Source organism: Pezoporus wallicus, unplaced genomic scaffold, assembly GCF_028554395.1.
Source record: "Pezoporus wallicus isolate ANWC-B61680 ecotype Strahan unplaced genomic scaffold, APGP_CSIRO_Pwel_v1 contig_6545, whole genome shotgun sequence".
Taxonomy (NCBI): domain Eukaryota; kingdom Metazoa; phylum Chordata; class Aves; order Psittaciformes; family Psittacidae; genus Pezoporus; species Pezoporus wallicus.
Window position 1 is genome coordinate 660,820 of NW_026642213.1, and position 10,341 is coordinate 671,160.

A 10,341-nucleotide genomic window follows, 5' to 3' on the forward strand; every position below is an offset into this window, starting at 1 on the left:
CTTTTGTAATCACTATGTTTATATCATCTTTGCAGTTGATACAAACATTGAAAATAGCTGGTCACAATATACCGGTACTGGAAAAAAAAACAAACATAAAAAACTAGCAAAACTTACCAATATCCTTTCTATCTGTTCCCACTGTCTCTGGGAAGCACATTGCAAAGTTATGCTGACTTTACATGTTTGCCTTTTTCAGGTCTCTCTCCTTTATTAGGAGCCTGAGTGAAGGGTAAGAAAGTTCTAACTAGATTATTTACTGCAGTGTTACCATTGTAACTTCTTTTTGGCAGTGTGAGCTTACACAAGCGTGTTACGGCTTCCATAACTATATTTTTCCTGCTAAACTTTTCTATGTTCAACTCATCAACATTCTTCTGTTAATTTTTCAGATTTTGCTTTTTTGGGGGTAATTCAAGAAATTTACTTTTCCAGAAATGTGTCTCAACAGGATTTTGCACAATATAATTATGCTTTTGATTTTAACACCCTTCTCTCTACTCTGGTTGTTATTTTATAGATCTGTGTGATTTTTGATCTTTTGCTTTCTTTTTGATCAAACACATAATTTCACACTTGTTCTTTTTATACTTCTCTCAGGCTAATGCCAACATATTTCTTATATAACAGTTAATAAAAATTCATATAATGCAAAGCAGGTAAAGAATCACAAGCCGAAGCATGTTATGATGCTAATGTAAGATTTTGAAAAGCTAGATTCCATTAAATCTTGCTTATATACTCCTTATATGACCTTCTCTGGGCATCTCCATTACTAGATGGCCCTGACATTTTCAAACACAGTGATGCCCGAGTTTGCTTACCTGGATCCTAGGGCTCATAGCTTCAGGATAGGAGACCTGCCATGTGCCAAAGTAGGATCTGGTGGAGCTGCTATACCAGAACAACTTGATCCTTATCCTGAAGGGAGCACTCTGAGATAGCGGCAAAATATACGTTAAAGGAGAAGCCACTCTCCTCAGTGAGGAGAATCCTCACTGTAGCCTGTCAGTTTTACTCTCAGTGATGTCAGAAATATGATTTTAAACCACTGGTCAGTCTGAAAAGGATCAATTGGAGTAATTTTCCTGCAGCTCCCGTATTTATCATATTTTCACTGTATCTAATGTCACACAAAACTTGAAGTTTTCTGCCCTACAGAAAATTGCTTACTCAGTTCTGCAAAAACTGCAGAAATTCTACTTTCCTAAAAACAGAAGCTTTAGGAGATTTTTCATAATTAGGGACATTTGATCGAATTCATTTTATCACCCCTCTTAAATAAAATAATACAGGTAGTAGGTGACACAGGGTTTTTTTCCTCAAAGAAAATTAATTCTTTTGATTCTGATTTTCATCCCAAATTAGAATGAAATGACAAAGTGTCAACATTTCTCTCTGCACCAGAAGCTTACAAAACTTTCTTCTTAGAAAAATATTAAATTTAGTTTTTTAATAATCATACCTGCTAGCAATTACAATTACATAACTTGTAGGTCAACTGTGTGGGATATACTGGACAGAAAGTTGATGTATGCATGTAAACTGAGGTGCACAGGAGTAGCAGCTATTTGTCTAGGATTTCCAGCTGTCCACCAGCTCTGTCTTAATTACCGTCACAGTTCCAACAGGGATGTGAGTGGGGACAAAAAAATCCAGTTGTGAGAGAAGATGCTTAAAAACATTAACCAGGTAGATAGTCATAATATGACTATTGCAATTTCATTGTTTTCTTTTTATTCATCAAGTTACTGTTGGATACAGCTACACGTTTCTATAGTGACTAACACATTGACAAACAACATTGAAAAGATTTGGAATATTTTTGAATTTTATTTTTACATTTAAAACTTCAAAGATCAGATCAAAGTGTCCCAAGATAAAATATTATATTCGGAATTTCCTAAAGCAAATTTGAAGTTTTGTGGTAAAGTTGAAATTTAACATGGGTAATTTTTCATTGTAAAAAATTTGAGCAGAAATTTTCCAAAACTTTAACAAATTTATTTCCACAATCTTTTAATCACTGTCAGATGTTAATGCCTTTAGTGAACTACTCTAGTAATAGTAATGTTAAACACAGACTATTAACAGATTAACTACTCTTAGATCTCATTCTGTCCCTTCTAACAGTTTTCATTCATCATGAAATTAATGAAGTGTTATTAATAATTTTCTTCAGTCTTTACAATTAACACTGTACTGCAAATTGGCTCAACTCAGAGAAAATTAGAAATTCCTCATTTTGTATCTCCCTGTGGATGTAAACTGGCAGGAGAGATAGCAGCATGACTTAAATGTGTAACTGCTAAATACGCAACTCTTTGGATACAAATTAGTCAGAGTTGAAGTTAACATCACTAAATCATTTGTCTTTAGAATTCTGCTGTATTACGTTGTGGTGAGCTGTTAGCACTTGGATGCCATGAGCAAGGAACCATTCCTATTATTCTTCCAAAATTATGTCCATACTGTCTCTCTTAAAATTGCCATACTACAACTCCCGTATTACAGTATTATAGTGTATAAGTAGTAATTGTTGAAAAGTAAAGTAGTTTGTACTTGAAATTTAAGAAGAGTGACCAGTTTTTGAGTTATCAATGAAAAGAGACTATGGATGAAGATGGTGAAGAGAACTAACTTCTTGATGGAGACAGTGGAAGTGTGTATGTAACAGCATACATATCTACTCCAGCAAGTCTCCCAGTGGCTCCACCCAGAGTCAGGCTACACAGGAGTAAGAAGGAATTGAGTTAGAAAGTAAAAGAGAAAAGAAGTATGACAGATAAAATAGGGAAGACCTGTGGTAGAAGAAGAGGGTAAGCAATAAATTAGGCATTGACGAAGAATGAGTTAATAAAGAGGAGACATTTGTAGAGGCCAGAATAATTTAGTTCCAGGCAATTCAAAGCTATTTAATGTTCCCAACTTTATTGCTTTCCTGAGTCTTAAAATCCTATATCTGCTTTCAATTCCTTCCACATTGCTACTTATATTTTAAATAACAAGGCTCTTTTATCCTTTAGTAAAAACAGCAGACTCTGCTGTTTGTTGCATAGTACATAAGTTATCATTATGTCAGGATAATGATAAGAGGCTGACTTGATTTATGTGAAAATAATTTTTTTTTTATTTTTTTTTTTTAGCCCCTAGAGTACACTAAGGAAAAAAAAAAAAGTCACACATATAGATGAGGAGCCAGAGTCAGCAGGATAATGAACTGCTCTCTACACATCTTTGGCAATTTCAGGTATACACTACAGAAGTAAATTTTCTATGCATAATTCTTTCAAGCACTTTTACCATCTGGCCTAGAGTTCTATTTCCAGATTACTTTTTGGTATTTACAAAACATTAAGTAGTATCACTGTCTATTTACAAATAGTAGGTATATTTTAGCCCACTCTTTTGCAACAGAGAGAGCTGTTTACATGAAATGTGTACTTACATCTATGGCTATTTCCTGTTAGTGGTCTCCAAACTACTGTAGGTCAACTGATACTATAAAAAAGGGGATTATTTTTTTCTCAACTTTCACAGATGTAAAAGGCTTTCTCAGAAGTAGTCTCAGTGGAAAACAGACTCTGGAAGTCTTTAAAACCTTCTTTCTAAAAGGGCAGGAGGAACCATTGGTAGGAGAGTGATCCCAAGTATTCAGTTTTCTCTTTTCTTTTTCAAGTCAGGAGCTCAATAAATAAAGTCAGGAGTTCTTCAGTTTTTGGAACATGTTTTTTCCTCTTTTTTTTTTTTTTTTTTTTAAGTAAGAGTTTGGCTGTATGACAGGGGTAAAACACATGCGCACAGATGTGCACAGATATCTCTATCCTTAGCTGTTCTTCCCAAGTAATTAAGATCAACATAGCTGAACTGCAGAACATGATGTTTCTTTGATTTATAACTTGCAGACTGAATGGCCTTCAAGACTTTTATAAGTTTCTCAACAAAGTAAGCAAGGCAGAAGTACTTAGTTCCTCCCTGCTTTATTCCATTGTAGAATGGCTCTTTGATCTTTAGCCAGAGATTGGAGCTGGATATGATTACTCAGTGTTTCTCACCAAGATGGAGCTAAGGGAATTGGGTAAAATTACCAGCACCAGCCCAGGACAAACAAACGATATGTTTCATGTGATGCTTAACTAAACTGCAGAAAGTATTAACACAGAATATTGTGAAGGACAACATTTCATAAGGATTCAAAAGTTATTAGATATGCCACTAGAAGATGTTTTACACAATGTCCTGAGTATACTACAGAAACTATCTTGCTCTTGATAACCTTCCTCTGCCAAATGTCTACTATTGACCATTTTGCAGTCAGGAGCCAGGGCTAGAAGCATTTTTTCATGCAACATAGTCATTCCTATAATATGTTCCATGCTCATAAACTGGTATGCAGAGTAAGATTTTTCAGTTTTTGACACACATGATCTCTTGATGATCGTGCCAAATGGAATTGTTAGGCGCATTTTATCAAGCATTTGAGTAACCCTAGCATTCTCAGGGACAAAAAGCACTATCAACTCATTCAGTCAAATTGTTAAGATATTTATTCTACTAAAGTTTCAGAGATAGTTATTTTTCATATGGAGCATTCTGCCTTTTGCCTTTTGAAAAGCCAGTTGTTCTCTCAATTTCAATGAGCCCTTTAAGCATAACGAGAATATTGTGGGACTATGAAGGCTTAAAAGCTCTGCTTGTTTCTATGCTGTAATAAATGATCATTTCAGTACAATGACACAGAATTCTTTTACATCATTAAGTCTTCACATTCTTTCAAAGACATAATTTAATACAAATTTTTTTCACATATGCAGTCTTCCTATTTGTCTCAAAGAAATTTAAGACTTCAGAAACAAGCTGCACAGGTAGCCTGTACTAGACACCCACTATAATGTCAACCCTACATGTCTTCTCTTTAATCCTTACCCATAAGCTCTAGGCTGGCTCATCATTCATCCCCAGGCAGAGCTCAGTGCATTGCAGCTCTTCTCTCCTATAAAGAGCTATGTCTTTCCAGCTTGTCTTCCCTGAAAAGCCTGTATCTCTCCATTGCAGCACTCCAGTCAAGGGTGCCATGCCACTATGTCTTTGTGATCCCAAAATGATCATAACCCTGCAGCTGCACGCAGATCTCTAATTAATGTTCATGCTTCATGTGTGAGCATTAGTGTACAAGTATATCACTAATAGCAACATTTATTGTACCGTCTTCACCAACTTACAAAACTCCAACTCACCTTCACAGTAAACAGATAAGACTCACACTTGATTTTTACTGGTGTTGCCAAAGCACCATTTTTTGTCCTAGAAGTGCTTTACATTTCTATTGTATTTTATCTCCACGTGTAAACCTCTTTGGTTCAAAACTCATGTTAACCTTGTTTTGCATTCCTTTCCCATGCAAAGGTATTTAAGTGTAAGTAGCATACAGCAAAGAAGGGCCAATTCTAGTACCAAGACAACTCGAAAAGGTAAGATGTGACAGAGAACTCCGATGTTTTAGAAAGGTATGGCACCATCTAAAAAACCCTCAAATTTTGCTTTTACAGAGGCAAAATAAAGGGATTGTCTCTATCTTCTATCGCTGAAAACTGTCAGTCACATGTCAAATGAAAACAAGCAAAGACTTCTTAGGCCTCTAACTATAAAACAGACAGGATAACCATACACATACCAAATGCCACTTTTAGTAATTTTGCTCCTTAATGCATTTCAACTGACTCCATGTTGCTTGTAGATTAATCTGAATTTACTGGTATAAAAAGATACAAATGAACCATAGTCTTATTCATTGTTCTTTTTATTCATGTGTGGTCCTTTTAAAAGACTGAACCTTCTGGGAAGGATGTTGAAGCATTTTCCGTCTTCATAACAGGACACTATCCTTGACAGTTTTGTCCCAAAATCTCAACATCAGGTTGCCTTACCATCCTTCTTGTTCTGGATACTATGTGACATGGCCTTACGTGGAAATATTCTCCGCTATTATTTGGAGAGAAGGCTGCATCCATTTCCCTGAGTTTGGGTTTAGGTATTGTGATATTGTGTTGCTCATTAATTAGTTGTTAGGCAGCTTGCTATTGTTGTCTCTGTGTAGGCGTGAAGGCAGTGCTCATAAAGAAATACAGTTTGTTCCAAGCTTAGCTATCCATCTTAGCAACCAAAGCCTGTAATCACACTTCTCATTTTGAGGTCTCATTGTGTGATTTTTCAGGAATTAGAGCTGCACCTTCAGACCTCTCTGTGGTCTGGTTTAAGCTGTCTGTGGGATTACATATCTTCTGGTGAAATCCTGACTGCTGACAATAGGTATATTCAAACAGAAAAGAAATATCATCTGCCTCAGGAATTAATCCCATGTGAATTCAAAAGACAGCTTTCTTTGAGCCTCTCAATCAGCAAGTCATGTAGGAGAGAATTCAGACATCACTAAGTAAACATGATGACTTGTTCTGTGCTAAAAAGATTTATGCCAAATATTCAATATACAATGAAATAAATCTTTACATAAATAATAAAAAAATGGTTGGTTGGACTGATTTAGATACTTTTAACCAGAATCTTTCCCAGAAAGGAAAGTGAGCTGCATATTATGTAGTTTTATAACATCACTTAGATATAAGATCTATCTATGCCTTTTGGAAGCATCTGGAAAAGCAGAGGAATTGGAGGAAAGTCAGAAACAAGCCATATGTTGCTTTTTTCTCAGGTTAGACTCCATTGATGCTAAAGCAAAGAGCAGCAGACAATAGCCAGTGCACTTTCATTTAAAGCAGTGTGTATATTTCCCCCTACACAGTTGCGAAGTTTCACTGGGGAGGAAGAGGGTGGTTCTTCAAGGAACTGAGAGAAAGAATGGGATCACCAAGAGTTCCTAGAGACTTCAGTTTCAAAAACAAACAAAAAAAAATATCAGTCATCTAAAAAACCTTTCTTGCATATTCTTTTTTATTGATACTTGTGTTTGCTTCATATTCTAGGACAGCATTTTGTTTCCTACTGGCCTTCAGACTGTTCTGGAGAAGAAGACAGAAGGCCAAAAGATCACCAGAATATTTCTGCTTCTAATGAAAAATTACAATTTCTTCTCAAGTATCAGACAAGTAATAAGAAAACGCGCATCACCAATTCAGTTTATTTTTTCTCTGGAAGAGCCTGGCATTTCTATCTCAGAAACATAAAATGTGCATGCGTGCATGACTGCAGTGATACTACATTTAATAGAATCATAGCGAATAGAGTTGAAATATTGGTGGATTAAACTGCATAGTTTCATTATCCTTAAGTTTACCTATCAGAGAATTAAAAATTTGAAAAATAATAAATGTCATAAAAAAGAAGTAATTTATGGCAAAATTTTGCCATATAAGTAGCTGGATTACAGTTGTTTGACACCTGTAATGATTCATGGCCATATCTAGTGGAATACAACCATGCTGACCCAGTATATCATACCATCTAGAAAGAAAAAGAGGATACATGAAGATGACACTTGAATTTATTTTGAGTGAGGGCTTCTGGATTCCAGCAATGGAGAACTATATTTACCATAAGTCTAAACTTGCCCAAGCATAATTTAAGGTATAGTGGTCCACAGCTTGTGCCAAAAAATAGTTCTGTACAATATGTATACTTCTTGTAGATAAAATCAACTCTTTCATTGACCAGTTTCCTTTAACCACTGTGATGAACAGATACTTATGAACCAACCATATAGCAGAGTGACTGATGTGTGGATGATTAAGTCACAATACCATAATAAACTAATAAAGTTGGTACACATAATTGATTCTAGACCTTGGCCGCATATTTGGCAAAACAGTAGCAAAAAACTTCCAACTGAGGCAGCAACAGAAGTGACAGAGAATTTGAAGTAAACCAGAGCAGAGCATCATGACATAATATACTTCAAAGTACCTAAGTTTTTAAAATCAGCATAGTTGAATATTCTATTAACCTGACTTCTAGGGTGCAATGCCAATGCTTTTTTCTGAGAGAATAATTCAAAATCATGTTAGAACATATATTTAATGCAAGTACCTTCACTTTCTTTGATCCTCTGTTCTTACATATAGAGTCCCAGGTTCTTACAGGCGTACGCAATTCTGGAAGGATATCAGCAGTTCCAAGCATTTCTGGCTAGAATATTAGTAAAATTAGGATAATACGTCCATAGATCAACAACCCACGCTTTTTTGTTTGGTTATGGGGCTTTTTTTATTAAAAAAAAAAAAAAAAGATTAAAATGGTAAGACTTTTTACAGCTGAAACAACTTTGGGTGTACTGTGAACAAATCACATTGTTTTATGCAAAGACAAGCTGAAAAATTTATGAAATGTAAAGCCTAAAATAAGTGCTGAATATGTTGGCTGTTATGTATTGAAATATTTTTTAATTATATAATATTTTCTTTTATATTTTATATGTATCACACAATAGTAATAATAAATCTTGTGAATAATCCATATGTTTATGAGTGTCCATTCTGTGTATGGCTTTGAGTAAAATAAATTCTTCTAAAATGCAGGTAAAATGTTTGCTAGACTTTCCTTTGAGAGATCTTATAGAAAACTACAGCTTTTCAGCATGTTGTTTGGATTGAATTTTCTGACTACTTTCTTAGAAGATTTTTAAATAAATGAAATCTCTCATGTCACCCTTAAAATGGTATAATTTTAATTTCATGAGATGTTAAAGCAAAGGACTGCCAGTGGCTACATGAAAATTAAAATAACCCCCCCAAAATAGGAAATTCCACATTAATTTCTTAGATTTCTTAGTGGGGCAGCACTCCAGAATTAATGAAGACTGGGAGGCCTCCTATAATCCTAGGGTGAAATCGGTGTGCTCAGCTCGCTTCCTGGAATGTCTGTACACCAATGCGCGCAGCATGGGAAATAAGCAGGAGGAGTTGGAAACCTGTGTTAAGTCAGGAGACTATGATCTGGTGGCAGTTAGAGAGACGTGGTGGGACAGCTCACATGACTGGAATATAGTCACGGAGGGCTATGTCCTTTTCAGGAAAGACAGGGCAGCCAGGCGGGGTGGTGGGGTTGCTCTTTTATGTGTGGGAGCAACTACAATGCACCGAGTTCTGTCCAGGGACAGATGACGAGCGAGTTGAGAGTCTGTGGATGAGAATTAAGGGGCAGGCTGTCAGAGGCGATACTGTTGTAGGTGTCTGTTACAGACCACCAGATCAGGGTGAGGAGGTTGACAAGGCCTTCTACAGGCAGCTGAGAGCGGCCTCAGAGTCACAGGCGGTGGTTGTCGTGGGGGATTTTAACTTCCCTGATGCTTGCTGGAAGGACCACTCAGCAACCCAGCCACAGTCCAGGAGGTTCCTCCAGTGTATGGATGATAACTTCCTCCTGCAAATGGTGGATGAGCCAACCAGGAGAGGAGCAGTGCTGGATCTCATCCTCACTAACAAGGAGGGTCTGGTTGAAGCAGTAAGGGTTGAGGGCTGCCTTGGTTGCAGCGACCACGAGATGGTGGAGTTCAGGATCTTGTGTGGTAGGACTAGTAGAGTAGCAAGTAGAATTGCAACCCTGGACTTTAGCAGGGCAAACTTTGGCCTTTTCAAGCAATTGCTAGGGGAAATCCCATGGGCAAGGCTGTTTGAAGGTAAAGGGGCCCAAGATAGTTGGTTGGCATTCAAGGATTGCTTTTTCCGAGCTCAAGATCGGAGCATCCCGACACGTAGGAAGTCAAGGAAGAGGGCCAGGAGACCTGCGTGACTAAATAGGGAATTGCTGGTTATGCTCAAGTGGAAGAGGAGAGTTTACAGGTCATGGAAGGAGGGGCTGGCCACTTGGGAGGAATATAAGGCTGCTGCTAGAGGATGTAGGAAGGCAGCTAGGAGGACTAAGGCCTCCTTAGAATTAAACCTGGCAAGAAGAGTTAAGGACAGCAAAAAGAGCTTTTTCAAATACATGGCAGACAAAACTAACACCAGAGGCAATGTAGGCCCACTGATGAATGGGATGGGTGCCCTGGTGACAGAAGATACAGAGATGGCAGAGTTACTGAATGCCTTCTTTGTCTCTGTCTACTCTGCTGCAGGCAGTCCTGAAGAGCCCTGTACCCCTGAGACCTTAGACGAAGTCAGGTCGATGGAGCGGTTTGCCTTAGTCGATGAGGAATGGGTTAGAGACCAGTTGAGCAATCTGGACATCCATAAATCCATGGGTCCAGATGGGATGCACCCGCGGGTGCTGAGGGAACTGGCGGAAGTCATTGCTAGACCACTCTCCATCATCTTTACCAAGTCTTGGGAAACGGGAGAGGTGCCTGAGGACTGGAGGAAAGCAAATGTCACTCCAGTCTTCAAAAAGGGC

The 10,341-nt window shown here is 37.5% G+C and overlaps 1 long non-coding RNA gene across 2 annotated transcripts; it reads left to right on the forward strand.

The window, feature by feature from the left end:
- The first annotated feature begins 200 nt into the window (after window positions 1–200).
- LOC130609326 (uncharacterized) lies at window positions 201–8,314 on the forward strand. Of its 2 annotated transcripts, XR_008974761.1 has the most exons (5): window positions 201–232; window positions 5,407–5,471; window positions 6,215–6,309; window positions 6,710–6,779; window positions 6,981–8,314. It is a non-coding gene; the product is annotated as an uncharacterized LOC130609326 (long non-coding RNA). The 2 variants fall into 2 exon arrangements; XR_008974760.1 differs by lacking the exon at window positions 6,710–6,779.
- Window positions 8,315–10,341: the final 2,027 nt, after the last annotated feature.